The sequence below is a fragment of the Gossypium hirsutum genome, chromosome A02 (genome assembly GCF_007990345.1).
Source record: "Gossypium hirsutum isolate 1008001.06 chromosome A02, Gossypium_hirsutum_v2.1, whole genome shotgun sequence".
NCBI classification, from domain to species: Eukaryota; Viridiplantae; Streptophyta; class Magnoliopsida; order Malvales; family Malvaceae; genus Gossypium; species Gossypium hirsutum.
The window spans coordinates 30,834,776-30,850,180 of record NC_053425.1 but is presented as its reverse complement, the minus strand read 5'-3'; the positions used below and the strand labels follow the sequence as shown (position 1 = coordinate 30,850,180).

At 34.8% G+C, this 15,405-nt stretch overlaps 1 non-coding gene across 1 annotated transcript; it reads right to left on the bottom strand.

Moving 5' to 3' along the window:
- Nucleotides 1–646: 646 nt before the first annotated feature.
- Nucleotides 647–753, bottom strand: LOC121217348 (small nucleolar RNA R71). The gene has a single exon (XR_005913438.1). It is a non-coding gene; the product is annotated as a small nucleolar RNA R71 (small nucleolar RNA).
- Nucleotides 754–15,405: the final 14,652 nt, after the last annotated feature.

Here is a 15,405-nt window from a genome sequence, read left to right as displayed (position 1 = left end):
ATTTTTTTTCTGAAATTATTTACTTCCAATTTGGTTTATTTCTAACATTACTAACTTATTCTTTTTAATTTTGTGATTTTCTTTTCAGGTAATTATGAGCATAGATCGAATTATCGATTTACTCCTTGTAGACCCTAAAATTGAGCGGATTCTTAAACAAAGAAGACGTGAATGAAAAACTCAAAGACAAGTCACGATGGACCATAGAAATCAGAATTAAGGCCCAGGTAATGAAGCCAATTATGTATGAAATCCTATCTTCATTGTCGATGATAGGGATCGATGCATTAGACAATATGCTGTGCCACTTTTAAGTGAGTTAAATCCAGGAATTAAAAGGCCAAATATTGATGCAACCCAATTTGAATTGAAACCAGTGATGTTTTAAATGCTCCAAACAGTAGGCCAATTCAGTGGTATACCCACTGAAGATCCATATCTCCACCTTCGATTGTTTATGGAGGTGAGTGATTCATTCAAGATAGCCGGTGTGACTAAAGACGTACTAAAGTTGAAGTTGTTTCCGTACTCGTTGCGAGATCGAGCATGAGTATGGCTCAATTCATTGCCACCAAGTTCCATATCTACATGGCAAGAATTAGCAGATAGATTTTTGGTTAAGTATTTCCTGCCTAGCAAAAACGCTAAGTTCAGAAACGAGATCACAACTTTCCAACAATTGGATGACGAGTCTTTGTATGAGGCTTGGGAGCGATTCAAGGAGTTACTTCGTAAGTGTCCTCATCATGGGATTCCTTATTGTATCCAACTGGAGACATTCTATAACGGTCTCAATGCATATACAAGATTGTTGGTAGATGCTTCTACAAATGGTGCAATTTTGTCTAAGTTTTATAATGAGGCTTATGAGATCATTGAGAGGATCACGAGTAATAACTATAAATGGCCAACAAATCAAATAGCTTCAGGAAGACGTGTAGTCAGAGTTCATGAAGTTGACGCCTTACTTCGTTATCAGCTCAGGTATCGTCTATTTCCTTTATGTTAAAACAATTCACCTCTAATAGTGCCAATAATATTACAGCTCAGCCACCAAGTCCGTTTGAAGTAGTTTCCTATGTGTACTATAAGGAAGGTCATTCTTTTGAGAATTGTCCATCAAATCCCGAGTTAGTGTACTATGAGGGGAACCAACATCAAAATAGGAGTGGACAAGGACCCCAGTCCAACTTCTACAATCCTTCAAGGCGTAATCATCCTAACTTTTCTTAGAGCAACCAAGGAAATGGATCTAACAACAACTTATTGAACCATAAATCCAACCAATCTCAAGGGTTTAATCAAAAAGCTCCAAAACCACCTTTGGAGAACTTGTTGAAAGCATACATGGAAAAGAATGACGCTTTAATCCAAAGCCAAGCAGCAACATCGAAAAATTTGGAAAACCAAATGGGTTAGTTAGCTACGGAGATTTGTAATAGACTGCAAGGAACCTTGCCGAGTGATACTGAGAATCCAAGAAATTTGGGTAAAGAACATATGAAGCCAGCGGCGTTGCAAAGTGGTAAAATTCTGGAACCTTGATTGATTGATCGAAGATAAGCCCATTGAATAGAATCAACCAGTTGTTGAAATTCCTTCACCAAAAAAGTCAGAATTTGCAAAGACTGACAAGGTAAATCCTAACTTAGTGAATTCAGATACTTTAATATCTTCTTTTGGATGAAGATTTACCTACTCAGAAGAGTTATTCGATTCAACCGAAAGTTCCATCACCTCCATATCCGCAAAGATTGCAGCAACACAAGTGGAAAAAAGAGGTTCAATTCAAGAAGTTTTTGGATGTTTTGAAGCAGTTACACATCAATATTTCATTGGTGGAGGCTTTAGAACAAATGCCAAGTTATGTGAAGTTTATGAAGAATATACTATCCAAGAAGAAACAACTAGGTGAGTATGAGATTGTTTCCTTGACAAAGGAGTGCACTGCCTTCCTGTAGAACAAACTGCCACCAAAATTGAAAGACCCAAGAAGCTTTACTATACCCTGTAACATCGGTGAATCTTACTGTGGTAAAACTTTGTGTGATTTAGGAGCGAGTATCAACTTGATCCCTAATTCTATTTTCAAGATGCTAGGGATAGGTGAAGTAAGACCTACAAGTGTGACACTTAAGGTAGCGGATCAATCTTTAGCATATCCCAAATGAAAGATCAATGATGTTTTGGTAAGAGTCGATAAACTTATCTTTTCTGCTGATTTCATTGTCTTAGATTTTGAAGTAGAAAAGGAAGTGTTGATCATCTTTGGGAGACCTTTCTTAGCCACGGGAAGAATGTTAATTGATGTGCAGAAAGGTGAACTCACCATGCAAGTTCAAGACGATTAGGTAACCTTGAACGTTCTTAAAGCGATGAAATTTCGTGATTCGGTAAAAGAATGTTCAGTTATGGAAGAGATAGAAACCTTGGTTTCTATGGAAAGTAATTTTGAAAAAGATCCATTTGAGAAAGCCTTAGATCTTGACCCTTTGGAGGATGAAGAAGGTGAAGAAAACATGGCTTTGATGGAATCCAATTTAAGGAATTTTATTCAACCCACACAGTTTGAACCATTGGTGTTAGAAGTCAGAGAACTTGTACAACCCAAGGTTTCAAATGAAGAACCACCTAAACTCAAACTAAAGGTACTCCTTCCCATTTGAAATACATTTATTTAGGTGACTGTTCCACTTTGCCGGTAAGTATTTCAGGAGAACTGACGAAAGATCAAGAGGAGCAACTAATTGTTGTTCTAAAGATATTTTAGAAAGTAATTGGTTGGACCATAGCTGATATTCGAGGTATAAGCCCTTCTTTTTGCATACATAAAATTATTATAGAAGAAGGTGAAAGAGATCAAATTGATGGGAAAAGTGGGCCCAATCCTATTATGAAAGAAGTTGTGAGAAAGGAAGTGATTAAATGGTTAGATGCAGGAATCATCTATCCTATTTCAGATAGTTTGTGGGTAAGTCCAGTGCAGTGTGTGCCGAAGAAAGGTGGGATCACAATTGTTGAAAATGAGCGTAACGAGTTGATTCTAACGAGAACTATTACTGGTTGGAGAATATGTATTGTTTATAGAAAATTGAATAAAGCCACTCGGAAGGACCATTTTTTTATGCCTTTTATGGATCAGATGTTAGATCGACTGGCATGTAATGAATTCTATTATTTTTTAGATGGCTATTCGGGATATAACCTAATAGGTGTAGCTCTAGAGGACCAACATAAAACAAACTTTACTTGTCTATACGGTACGTTTGCTTTTAGGCGTATGCCTTTTGGTTTATGCAATGCACCTACAACATTTCAACGATGCATGATGGCAATATTCACTGATATGGTTGAAATTTTTTTTGAGGTTTTCATGGATGATTTTTCTATTTTTGGTAACACTTATGATATTTGTTTGAGTAATTTGGCAAAGGTACCAAAGAGATGCGAAGAGACGAACCTTGTCCTTAACTGGGAAAAACGCCATTTTATGGTTAAGGAAGGGATTGTCTTAAGGCATAAAATCTCAAAGAGAGGAATTTAAGTCGATAAAGCAAAGGTAGATGTAATTGAAAGATTACCGGCCCCAATTAATGTTAAAGGGTAAAGAAGTTTCTTAGGCCATGCCAGTTTTTACCGAAGGTTTATCAAAGATTTCTCAAAAATTTCTAAACTGTTGTGTTTGTTGTTAGAGAAAGATACATTGTTTGATTTCAACAAAGCATGTTTGGAAGCTTTTGAAGATCTGAAAAAATGGTTAATCTCAGCCCCAATAATTGTTACACCAGATTGGAGCTCACCTTTTGTGTTAATGTGCGATGCAAATGATTATGCCGTTGGAGCTGTGTAACACCTCTAACCCATATCTATCGCCAGAAAAGGGTTACGAGGCATTATCGATCAACCACAACATAAACCATACATTTGTACAATCATAATTAAAAACCCATTCATCTCAATTACTTTGTCCCTTATAAAGTCCTAAGAGACCTTAAAACAAGCTTAGAAGTGGTTCGGAACTAAACCGATAACATTCACAAACTTTGAGAAAATTATAAAATTTTCAAACTTTAAAAGGTCATACGCCCGAATGAACAAGCCATGTGCCTCACACAGTCATCAGACATGCCGGTGTCACAGGCCGTGTGAAAACAGGGCATACATACTAACTTGTACCACACGGCCGAGAACACGCCCATATGCCATGGTCGTGGGAAACTAGGGAGGTTACTTACTTGGGTTACACGGTTGGCCACACGCCTATGTGCCATCATGTGTGCCACACACGGCCAGTAGAAGCACCCGTGTGTCTAGGTTGTGCCAAACCTATAGTGTATACTGACTTTAATTCGAAGGGTACCTAGGGGACACATGGCCGTGTAACATGACCGTGTGTTATACACGGCTGAGACACACTGTAACATTCCAAATTAGGGCCTAGTCGGAACAGTGGTTTTGAGACTACAAATCCGAGATAGAAATAATCATTTTATGAATCTTATGAGGTCCATGATATATATGCATGCCTGTGTGAAAATATCGATGAGAAATTTTACCGATAAAGTGTCCAATTGAGTTATTAGGACTAAATTCTGATAAGTGTAAAACATGTGTTCTAGTTGATTTAAGGACTTAATTGTGATGAGATTTGAAATTTGAAGTCCTTATTTGACTATTAGACCATTATATGTCATTATAGACAAAAATGGACATAAGAGGGATAAAATAATGAAAGGGAATTTTGGTCCATTGGTTAATAAAAGAATTAAAAGGGAAATAGTCACAATTTGTGTCCATCTTCATCTTTCTTGGCTGAATTTCACAAGAAGCCATAGCTAGGGTTTCTTTCCTCTTTCAAGCTCAAAGTAAGTGCATTCTGGCCCCATTTTTAAAGTTCTTTATATTTTTGAAATCCTCGTATCTTAGTTTAGCTATTTCTACCTTTAATTTAAGCTAGGGTTCATGTTCAAAAACATACCCATGAATGACATGCTTGTGCTTTGATGTCTAATAGAAGAATATGGAGGTTTGAGGTGTGATAAACAACTTTTACTAGGTGGTTTTTTGTAAAATTGATAAAAAGAACCTAATTGTAAAAGTTGTAGAAACTGTGTAAATGTGTGAATAAATGAAAAATGTGGGTTGGTATAAGAGGGAAAATGATCCGGCTAGGCTTGAATAATGAGAAAAATAGGTACTTTTCATTTACGAGCCTAGGGGCAATTTTATAATTTTGTAAAATTTTAGGCGCAAAATTGTAATTTTTCCATATCATGATTTTTGAACTAAAATGAATATTGTGTGTATTAAATAAACTAAATGTGCTATTATAGATCAAGAGAGAAGAGGGATAGACCTTGACCGAAAGGTTGTGCACTAAATCGCAAATTTTCCATATTTTGCACCGAGATAAGTTGTGTGTAAGTAATTCAACAACTCTAATATTACGTATTAAATATTTGACATTATATGATACATGTATGTATGCTTTAATAAAATTGACTTGTGATGATCCAATGGAAGTTTAGTGATAGCCTCATGCCTTAAAAGCCCGGGTGACCCAAAGGAATACTTAGGACTTGCATGTCGTGACACAGTGCTAAATGTTCCAGTGTAAGTCCATGCCTGAGACATGGGATCGACGATGATATGTGTGCCAGTGTAAGACCCTGTCTGGGACATGGCATCGGTGATGATATGTGTGCCAGTGTAAGACCATGTCTGGGACATGGCATCGGCGATGATATGTGGATTCATGTAAGACCATGTCTGGGACATGGCATTGATACTTTAATTGGTGTATGACAATCCCGAGTGTCCTTTAGTATTCTGGTGGTTCAACGGGCCATTAAGATGTTGGGTTAAGAAGTGGAGTGATATGAGTAAGAATGTACGATACAGGTATGTACGTAAACCTCATGAGTATTGAACTCGATTCATGATGGAAATTAAGCATGAGTAGAAAGGAGTAAGATAAGCTTGATGTTTAATAAAGTTTAATGTCAATTTTGACTACGTTCATGTGTGTAGTATGATATTGTGGTGATAATTGATAATATGTTTAATCCATGAATAACTTGACTTATGTTGTTATTTATTTACATGCAACTTACTAAGCCCTGTGTTTACCCTTCTCTCCTTTCCCTTTTCTTTTAGCATCATTAAGAAAGCTTGGGGATCGTGGACGTCGGAGCTTGAGTCACACTATTAACAAATCTTTTAGGGTATAATTAGTTTACTACATTTGAGTATGACATGTATAGGGGACTTAGTAGTTTGTTATATGTGTCATAATTGTTAGCCAAAGTGATGGCTCCTTTTGGTATATTATTGCATTTTGTATATGGCCATTAAATATGACTCATATTGATTATTGGGTTGAAATCCCTAAATATTGTTACATGCATGATATGTGTTATTACTTTTGTGGTGTGTTCCAAATGGTTGATAAAATGTGGAATTTATGTTTGATGGATAAATGATGCCAATTGGTATGGTCACTATATTAATAAAGGTAAAAAAATGTATTGAATGAACTTAACAAGTCAAGGAGTCCCACTTAGGTAAACTTGATATGAATTTATTATGCATGAGTTAAAGCTATGGATGTCTAAGTAACCCTTTTATGCTATGTCAACCACCATTGGCATATGAGTGTATGTTGGGGTTGTTGAGGGTGACAAGAGAGCTCCGAAAATAGCATCAAAGTTGTCCACACGGGTAGACACACAGGCATGTGTCTAGGCCGTGTATGACACACGGTCAGCCTCATGGGCATGTAGTTCGGTTGTGTGTCCCTTGCACCCTAGTTTTACAAGTCAGTATGCATGGTAGTAAACACATGGGTAGAGACACTGCCGTGTGTCTCAGTCGTATGGAGGACACGGCCTTAGGACATGGGCGTGTGCCAAGGCCATGTGAAGTTTGCACCTTAAATTTGAAAATTAAATTTGCCACACGGCTTAGCACATGGGCGTGTGACTTGGCCGTGTGATATTGAATTTATGCTAACGTCATAAACAGAGAGTTACACGGCCTGAGGACATGGGCGTGTCCTTGTGTCCATACTGGCGTGTGACATTGTTTTAAGAAATTTTTTCTAAAGTTCACAGTTTAGTCCCGAATAGCCCCTGATGTATGTTTTGGGCCTCGTAGGCCCATATAAGGAACGATATGCCTGTTCTTGAATAAATTTTAAATTTAAACTAAATTTTATGGCCTGATTTTACATAGTAGTGTATGTTCAAGTCTGGTAATGCCTTGTATCCTGTCCCGGCGTTGGACACGGGTAAGGGGTGTTACACACACACCCGTGTGGACAAAAATAGGCCATTTGAAAAGCCAATTTGCCACCCTTTTCTCATGCTCACCTAAACCACAACAACTTGCATCATTTATATACATTCAAAGGCAACCAAGACATGCCATTTAATACACAAAGCATGTCATCTTATTCACAACCATTTCAATACTCAAAACCATGGCCAAAATCATATTGAAACATTATGTCAAAACCAACCATTTCATTTATCTCCTCTATGCATTTTCTCAATATTTTCTCACCTATTTTAATATCACAAACCATTCCATCACAACATCTTATAATCAAGCCACAACATATCATCTTTTAAGCATTAATAACTAATCAAATGAACAACCATTTAGCTATATCCACAACTATGGCAAACATACCAAAATAAGCCAACATATAATGCATTATATACATCACATATATATCACTTATCAAACATAATTCAAGCCAACTTAAATAGATATACAAATCACTATTTACAAGCCAAATCTCATGGCTAATATCATGACTCAAAACATACCAAAATGATAGTAGCCTATACATGCCAAATACCATACATACAGAGCTTCAAAAGTACCAACGAGATGAGTGATAGTGTGATGACGTTTCCCGATGATCCTCGAGTCCAAGTTAGCTTCTACAATCTATAAAATAGTGAAAAATAAACATAGTATGCTTTAAAATCTTAGTAAGCCATATACAAATAAATTTACCACATGAATCACAACATTTCTATCAATAGGTCAAATACAAGTAAACACATATAGATACACAAACCTTTCTCAATGAATACATTTTAAAATTCACCTGTTATTTCATCAACCAATTCTCTTTCCAATTTTTGTATGAATCTCATACGTACCTGAGTCATTTAACTCATTAACAAATTATTTCTCGACTTGTCTTTGCCTGTTGAACCATTCGGAATCCTTATACTCGGAATCACTTAAAGCTCGTACAATGCCATATCCTAGATATGGTCTTGCACGTTATCATCTATCGATGACACTGTCTCAGATAGAGTCTTATACGAAATCAATTAACGATGCCAATGCTCCAGACATGGTCTTACACGTAATCTCAATACAATGCCAATGTCTCACATATGGTCTTACATGTAATCACATCTCGGTAACCTAATGTAATGACATTCATATCCTATACTATTCCTATGGTTTGTACAAGACTTTCGGATGTCGTAACTCTGTTGATTCTTGCTCGTAATTGTTCTCTCAACATTCATAACCATTCAATGACAAGTATACATATAATTGAATTTAAAGACATTTATTTGCATATGAATTTACCTTGTATTCGAGATAAATGGACTAGATCGACTATTCGTCAACTTTTGATTTTTCCCAATCTAAATCTGTTTTCTTTCGTCCTCGATCTATATACATTCAAAATTAATCCATTTAATCACTAACTTATTCAATTTCATCCATAGCCACATAATTGGGCATTTTTACACTTTGGCCACTAAAGTTACACATTTAATTTAGTCCTGATTTTATAAATACACAAAATTCACAAAATTCAACATGACCCACGCTTAGCCGAATTCTCTTGAGGTCCCTAGTAGGCCATATTTTTCATTTATTTTACAATTTAACCCATCAATTTACACTTTTCTCAATTTAATCCCTAATTGACATTTTTGTCAAAAATCATTTAACAAAACTTTAATATCTATCATCAAGCTCTAAAAATTTATCACCAATCATTCAAAAGCACAAGCATTCATCAATGGTAACTCACAAATTCATCAACAATTTCAAAAATTAAAGTACGGTCTAGCTAGAACACAAAAACATAAAATCCATCAAAAACGGAACAAAAACGAACCTTCAATTGATCACCAACATGGACGAACCCTAAAGGTTCATATTTTCTTTCTTTCTTTTTTAATTTCGGTTATAGATGATGATAATGAAGTCACATTTTACTTTGTTTTATTTAATTATCATTTATATGCCATTTTACCATTTTAACCTTTGTTTAAAATATTGTAATTTATATAATTCAAGGTCATTTATGTCCATTTCCACTAACCATGGTCTAATTACAACATAAGGACCTTTCATTTAATAAGTCATGGCAATTAAGCACTTTTAACAAGTGGAATGCAACTTTTATATTTTATGCGATTTAGTCATCTTATCAAATTGAGCACTCAAACGCTAAATTTAGCTCACAAAATTTTAACACATATATAATAACATGATGTAAACATAAAAAATAATATTAAAATAATTTTACGACTTCAAATTTATGGTCCCAAAACCACTGTTTCGATTTAGCTAAAACCAGGCTGTTACAAGCTTTGATGCGTCAAAGAAGAAACAAAGTGTTTCACCCTATTTACTATGCAAGTAGAACTTTGACTGGAGCCCAACTCAATTATACAGTAACTAAAAAGAAACAATTTACTATAGTTTTTACTTTTGACAAATTCTGTTCGTATCTTATATGTAACAGTCCGGCTTAGACCCTAATTAGAATAGTGGTTTCGGGACCACATTTATTTTATATGTTTATGATAAGTGAATGAGCATGTGTGAAAGTCTCGTATGAAAATTTGAATGTTTGTGTGCTTAATTTTGAAATAGGACGTAATTGCGTAAAATGTAAAAATTGCCTGCTACTTGTTAAAAGTGCCTATTTGATTTGGCTTTATGATTGTGAGGTCATTATTTAGTTATTTGACCATTGAATATATTAAATGACTTAAATGGGCATTATATCATAATTTATTTATGGTTTAATAAAAGGGCAAAATTGGTATTTAGCCTATTATGTTAATTATATGAAAACAAAATAGAAAACAAAGCCATTTTATGCTTAGCTTTGCCAAAAATCACAAGGAAAATAAAAGAGAAATAACATTAGGGTTCGACCATTGATTTTCTTTAATTAAGGTATGTGTTTTGTTCAGTTTTTGATAATTTCTACGTTTTTGTAACCGTTGCTTTGTATACTATCAAGCCCATGTCTCAATTTCTAATTTTGATGATGATTTTGAAATGTAACATGGATGAATTAATGAGCTTTATGTTGTTAATTGATGAAATATGAAAGTTTGATGTTGGTTTTATATGTTGTCTTTGGATTTTTGATGATTTTGAGTAAAATGGTCTAAATTGTGAAATTTGTAAATTAAGCGACTAAAATGTGAAATAAATGAACTACATAGACTTTTATGAACCTTATAGAAATTTGGCTAAGCTTGTGCACAATCAAATTATATGTATTTTGTGATTTTGTGAATTAGGGAATAAAGTATCAAAATGTGAAAATGTGAGGGCTAGTTTGAAAAATGCCCTAAATGTGTGTTTGTGGATAGTTTTGAATGAATTTGTGATTGAATTAGTTAAATTTGAATTTATATAGATCGAGAGTTAAAGAATATGGAGTTAGATCGGGGAAAGTCGAAAGTTGTCTACTAACCAATTTCATTCATCCGAATCCGTACGAGGTAAGTCTATATACAAATAAATATATTCTAAATGGTTTACTTATGCTTATTGTCGTTGAACTATGATTAATGAATATATGAGTTTAGAAAAATAAGACATTCAAGAAAGTATTGACAAAGTTCTGACGTTCGAAAAGCCCCGTACAAACCTTAGGAATAGTTAGGATACATATGTCATGACATAGGATTCTGAAATGTGTTATCGTGGAATACCACGTCTTGAACATTGGCATCGACTTCTGTTTTACGTGTAAGACCATGTCTAAGACATCAACATCGTATTTGATTTTGTGTAAGACCCTGTCTTGGACAGTGGCATCGATGTTTAATTACATGTAAGACCACGTCTGGGACGTTGGCATTGTATATGCTTTCCTAGCTTTCCACATATCCTTATGTTTCCGAATGGTTCAAACGGTCATTCTGAGAAATGAATGACTTTGTGAAATGCATATTCGATTCAGGTATGTTTGAATTGTACATTATGTTGAGAATGAAAGGTAAGTACATGTATCTTTGAGAAAATATGAATTATAGGTGAACCATGTGATATATGTTAGCATCTTGGTCATAAAGTACATGTATTCTTGATGTTTATATGCTTATGTTGATAAGTTTATTTGTATATGGCTTACTAAGCTTTTGAAAGCTTACTCTGTGTAAGTTTTCATTGTTTTATAGATATCGAAGCTACTGGGAGCTCGGGGATCGTCGAGGATTGCCACCACATTATCGAACCTTATTTTGGTACTTTTAAAAATATATATATTGAAGTATGGCATGTATAGGTTAGAAGTGTTTAGATTATGTTTTGTGATGTATATATTTAGCCATGCGATATGGCTTGGTATGGATGTGATTATAATATGGTTTTTGGTTTATGAAATGTGAGGCAATATGATATATTTGTTGTGTTTATGTATGGATATAAGAAATGGTAAAAGTGGTAAGCTTTTGGTTTATGCTAGCTATGGTAATTGATAAGTTTTGATCATAAGATTAAATGATGTATTGAAAGAAATGTTTTGATATGCTTTTGTCTTATGTTTTAACATTGATTAGTAAGGCTTATGAGCATGAAATTGGTTGGTAATGATGTGTCATGAATCACTTATGTTTTGGTTATGAATTGGTCATAAAAGGTTGTACAAATATGCTTAGTTTGGTGCTTGTAGGTTTGATCCAATTGGGGTGGCAAGTTAGCTATTCAAATAGCCTATTTTTGTCCACACGGGTAGAGACACGGGCGTGTGTCTCAGCCGTGTGTGACACATGATCACGTTACACGACCATGTGTCCCCTGGGGTACCCTACGAATTAAAGTTAGTATACCCTCCAGTTTTGACACGGCCTAGACACACGTGTGTGTCTATCGGTCGTGTGTGGCACACGGGCTGGCACACTGGCATGTGGTCGACTGTGTGGCCAAGCAAGTAGCCTCCCTAATTTTCACACGGCCTGGCACACGGGCGTGTCTTATGGCCGTGTGGATAAGTTAGTATGTATGCCCTGTTTTGTCATGGCTTAGACACACGGGCATGTCTAATGCCGTGTGAGGCACACGGCCTGTTCACACAGGTGTGTGACCTCTGAAATGTTGAAAATTTTTCTAATTTCTGAAACTTTCATATGTTATTGATTTGGTCCTGAATGCTTGGTTTAGACTTTGTATGCTTGTTTTAAATTCACATTGAATATGAATAACTTGTAGTTATTAAATTGAGATGATATTTGATATTTGATTGTTTGGATCTAAGTTAAGAATCCGGTAATGCCTCTTAACCTATTCCGGTGACGGTTATAGGTTTGGGATGTTACATTATAGGTACCAAAGTTACAGTATTTACTGACAATGTGGCAATTAAATACTTGCTCACAAATAAAGATGTGAAACCGAGCCTAGTTCATTGGATACTTTTACTCTAAGAATTTGACCTTGAGATCCAAGACAGAAAAGGTGTCGAAAATCAAATAGCTGGTCATCAGTCGAGGTTGGAACAAGATGAGGTAACTCGATCATGTGTGCCTATAAATGAGAATTTCCCAGATGAACACTTATTTAAGGTAAGTCAAATTCATGAAACACCTTCGTTTCCTGATTTTTCCAATTATCTTGCATGTGAAATAATTCCTCGATAAATGACATACCAACACAGGAAAAATTCTTTCATGATAGTCAGTATTATTTTGGGAGGATCCATTTTTGTTTAAATAGTGTGCAGATAATATAATCCGAAAGTTTGTAGCTGAAAGTGAGATTGCTATCTTTGTCATTCATCTCCAAGTGGGGGATACTTTGGTGGTTCACGTACTGCAGCAAAGATTTTGCAAACAAGTTTCTTTTGGCCTACACTATTTAAAGGTGCTTATGCTTATGTGAAAAACTGTGATAAATGCCAAAGGACTAAAAATATATGAAGTAATGAGATGCCCTTGACAAACATTTTGGAGATTGAATTATTTGACATATGGGGCATTGACTTCTTAGGCCCGTTTCTTTCTTCGTATGGGAACAAATACATCTTAGTTGCTATGGACTATGGATCCAAGTGGGTTAAAGCTAAAGCAACCCTACAAATGATGCTAAGGTAGTCATGCGATTCCTACATAAGCATGTGTTTACACGATTTGGGACACCAAGAGCTATTATTAGTGATGAAGGTTCTCACTTTGTAAGCAAATGGTTTAAGTGGTTGCTTGAAATATATGATTTGAAGCATAAGATTTGTAACAGTCTGGTTTTGACCTTAGTCGGAATATTGGTTTCGAGACCACAAATCCGAGTCTAAAAAATATTTTAATATTATTTTATGTATCTGCGATTTGTGAATTTACAACTGTGAAATTTTTGTGATTTAATTTGTCTGTTTCTATGCTTAATTATGAAAAAAGATTAAATCGCGTAAAGTGTAAAAGTTGATCACTAGATGCTAAAGCACCTATTTGGGTTGGCTTTTAAAATAAAGGTCCTTTCATGTCAAATTGCCCATTTAACTTGGTGAAGGACAAACATGGACGTATAGTTGGTAAGTTTAATGTTTATTATTCAAGGGCAAAATGGGAAAAAGTAAAATAGTTAGTGTTATAATAAAATAAAACATGATAATGTATGTAATGTTCATCCACACTTGCCCAAATTCAAAGAGAAAGAAAAGAAATAAAAGCATTTAGGGTTTGGCTAGTTAAAGCTCAATTAAGGTATGGATTTTCATTTGTTTTTAATAATTTTTACATTTCTGTGATCGTTGCTTAGTGTTGTTCAAAGCGGATGTTTGAATTTCTATTTTTGTTAAAGATTTCATGAAATTCCATTATTGATATCATGAGTTTTGTGATGTTTTTGAATGAATTATGAAGGCTTGGTAGATGGTTCATAAGTTTTGTCTTTGAGTTTTTAATGAAATTGAGCTATTTGGGCTAAATTGTGAAAACAATGTTTTGGGGACTAAATTGTAAATTGAACATGTTGTATGGGCTCATATAGAAGCCATGAAAATTCGGCTAGCCCTTGTTGCAAAGAAATTTTACATATTGGTGATTTTGTGAAAAATGGACTAAATTGTCAAAGTGTGAAAATGTAAGGGCTAAAATGTAAAGTGCCTTAAATATGTGTATATGGATTAAATTGAATGAAATGAATGATTGAATGGTTGAATTTGTATTGTATTAGATCAAGAACAAAGAAAATCAGACTTAGGTCGGGGAAAGTCTAAAATAGTCGAATAGTCGACTCATTCTGTACGAAATTCGTCTGAGGTAAGTCAAATTACAATTACGTATTAATTGAAATAAATTCTGCACATATAAACTGTAATCTGTATTGGATGGTCTTGAGTGCCTGATGAATATCTTTGGAGTAAAGTATGATAATATGATAATATTTGAAAAGCTCTGTATGTTCCTAAGCAAAGTTGACATCTGTCTGAGACATCGTGTAAGACCATGTCTGGGACATCGGCATCATATTTGATTTCATGTAAGACCCTGTTTGGGACAGAGGCATCGATATTAAGTTACATGTAAGACCACGTCCGGGACATCGGCATTGTACTTGTTTATGAGCATCTGTATCGTTTTTGACTCGTCTGATGATAACGTACGAAATCTTAAATTTAGTATATGAAATGTCTAACCTATGCAGGTACGTTTATATCGTACTAAATTTCTGAATATGAAAAACTCTATCTTTGAAAAATATGTATGGAAATGAGGCATGACATATATGCAAACAAAGGAGCATGGTTAAATTTATGAATTATTCTATAAAATGGTTATGAATCTTTATGGTTGAATTGTACTTACATGCTTTAGTAGTTAGACAAACTATAATTGGCTTACTAAGCTCTTTATAGCTTACTCTGTGTGTTTACTGTCTGTTTTACAATTATCGTAGCTACTAAAGGCTCTGGGATAGTCGAGGATCGTCACCACACTATCAACTCATTTTGGTACTTTTGAAAATGTACATATTTTAGAGTATGGCATGTATAGGCTAGAAGGTCTATGTATATAAGTTTTGATGTGTATATTTTATGCCATGAGAGTTGGCTAACAAATAAAATGTTGTATATAGTTTTGGTATTTAGTTGATGGTGCCAAATGGTGTATGGTTGTA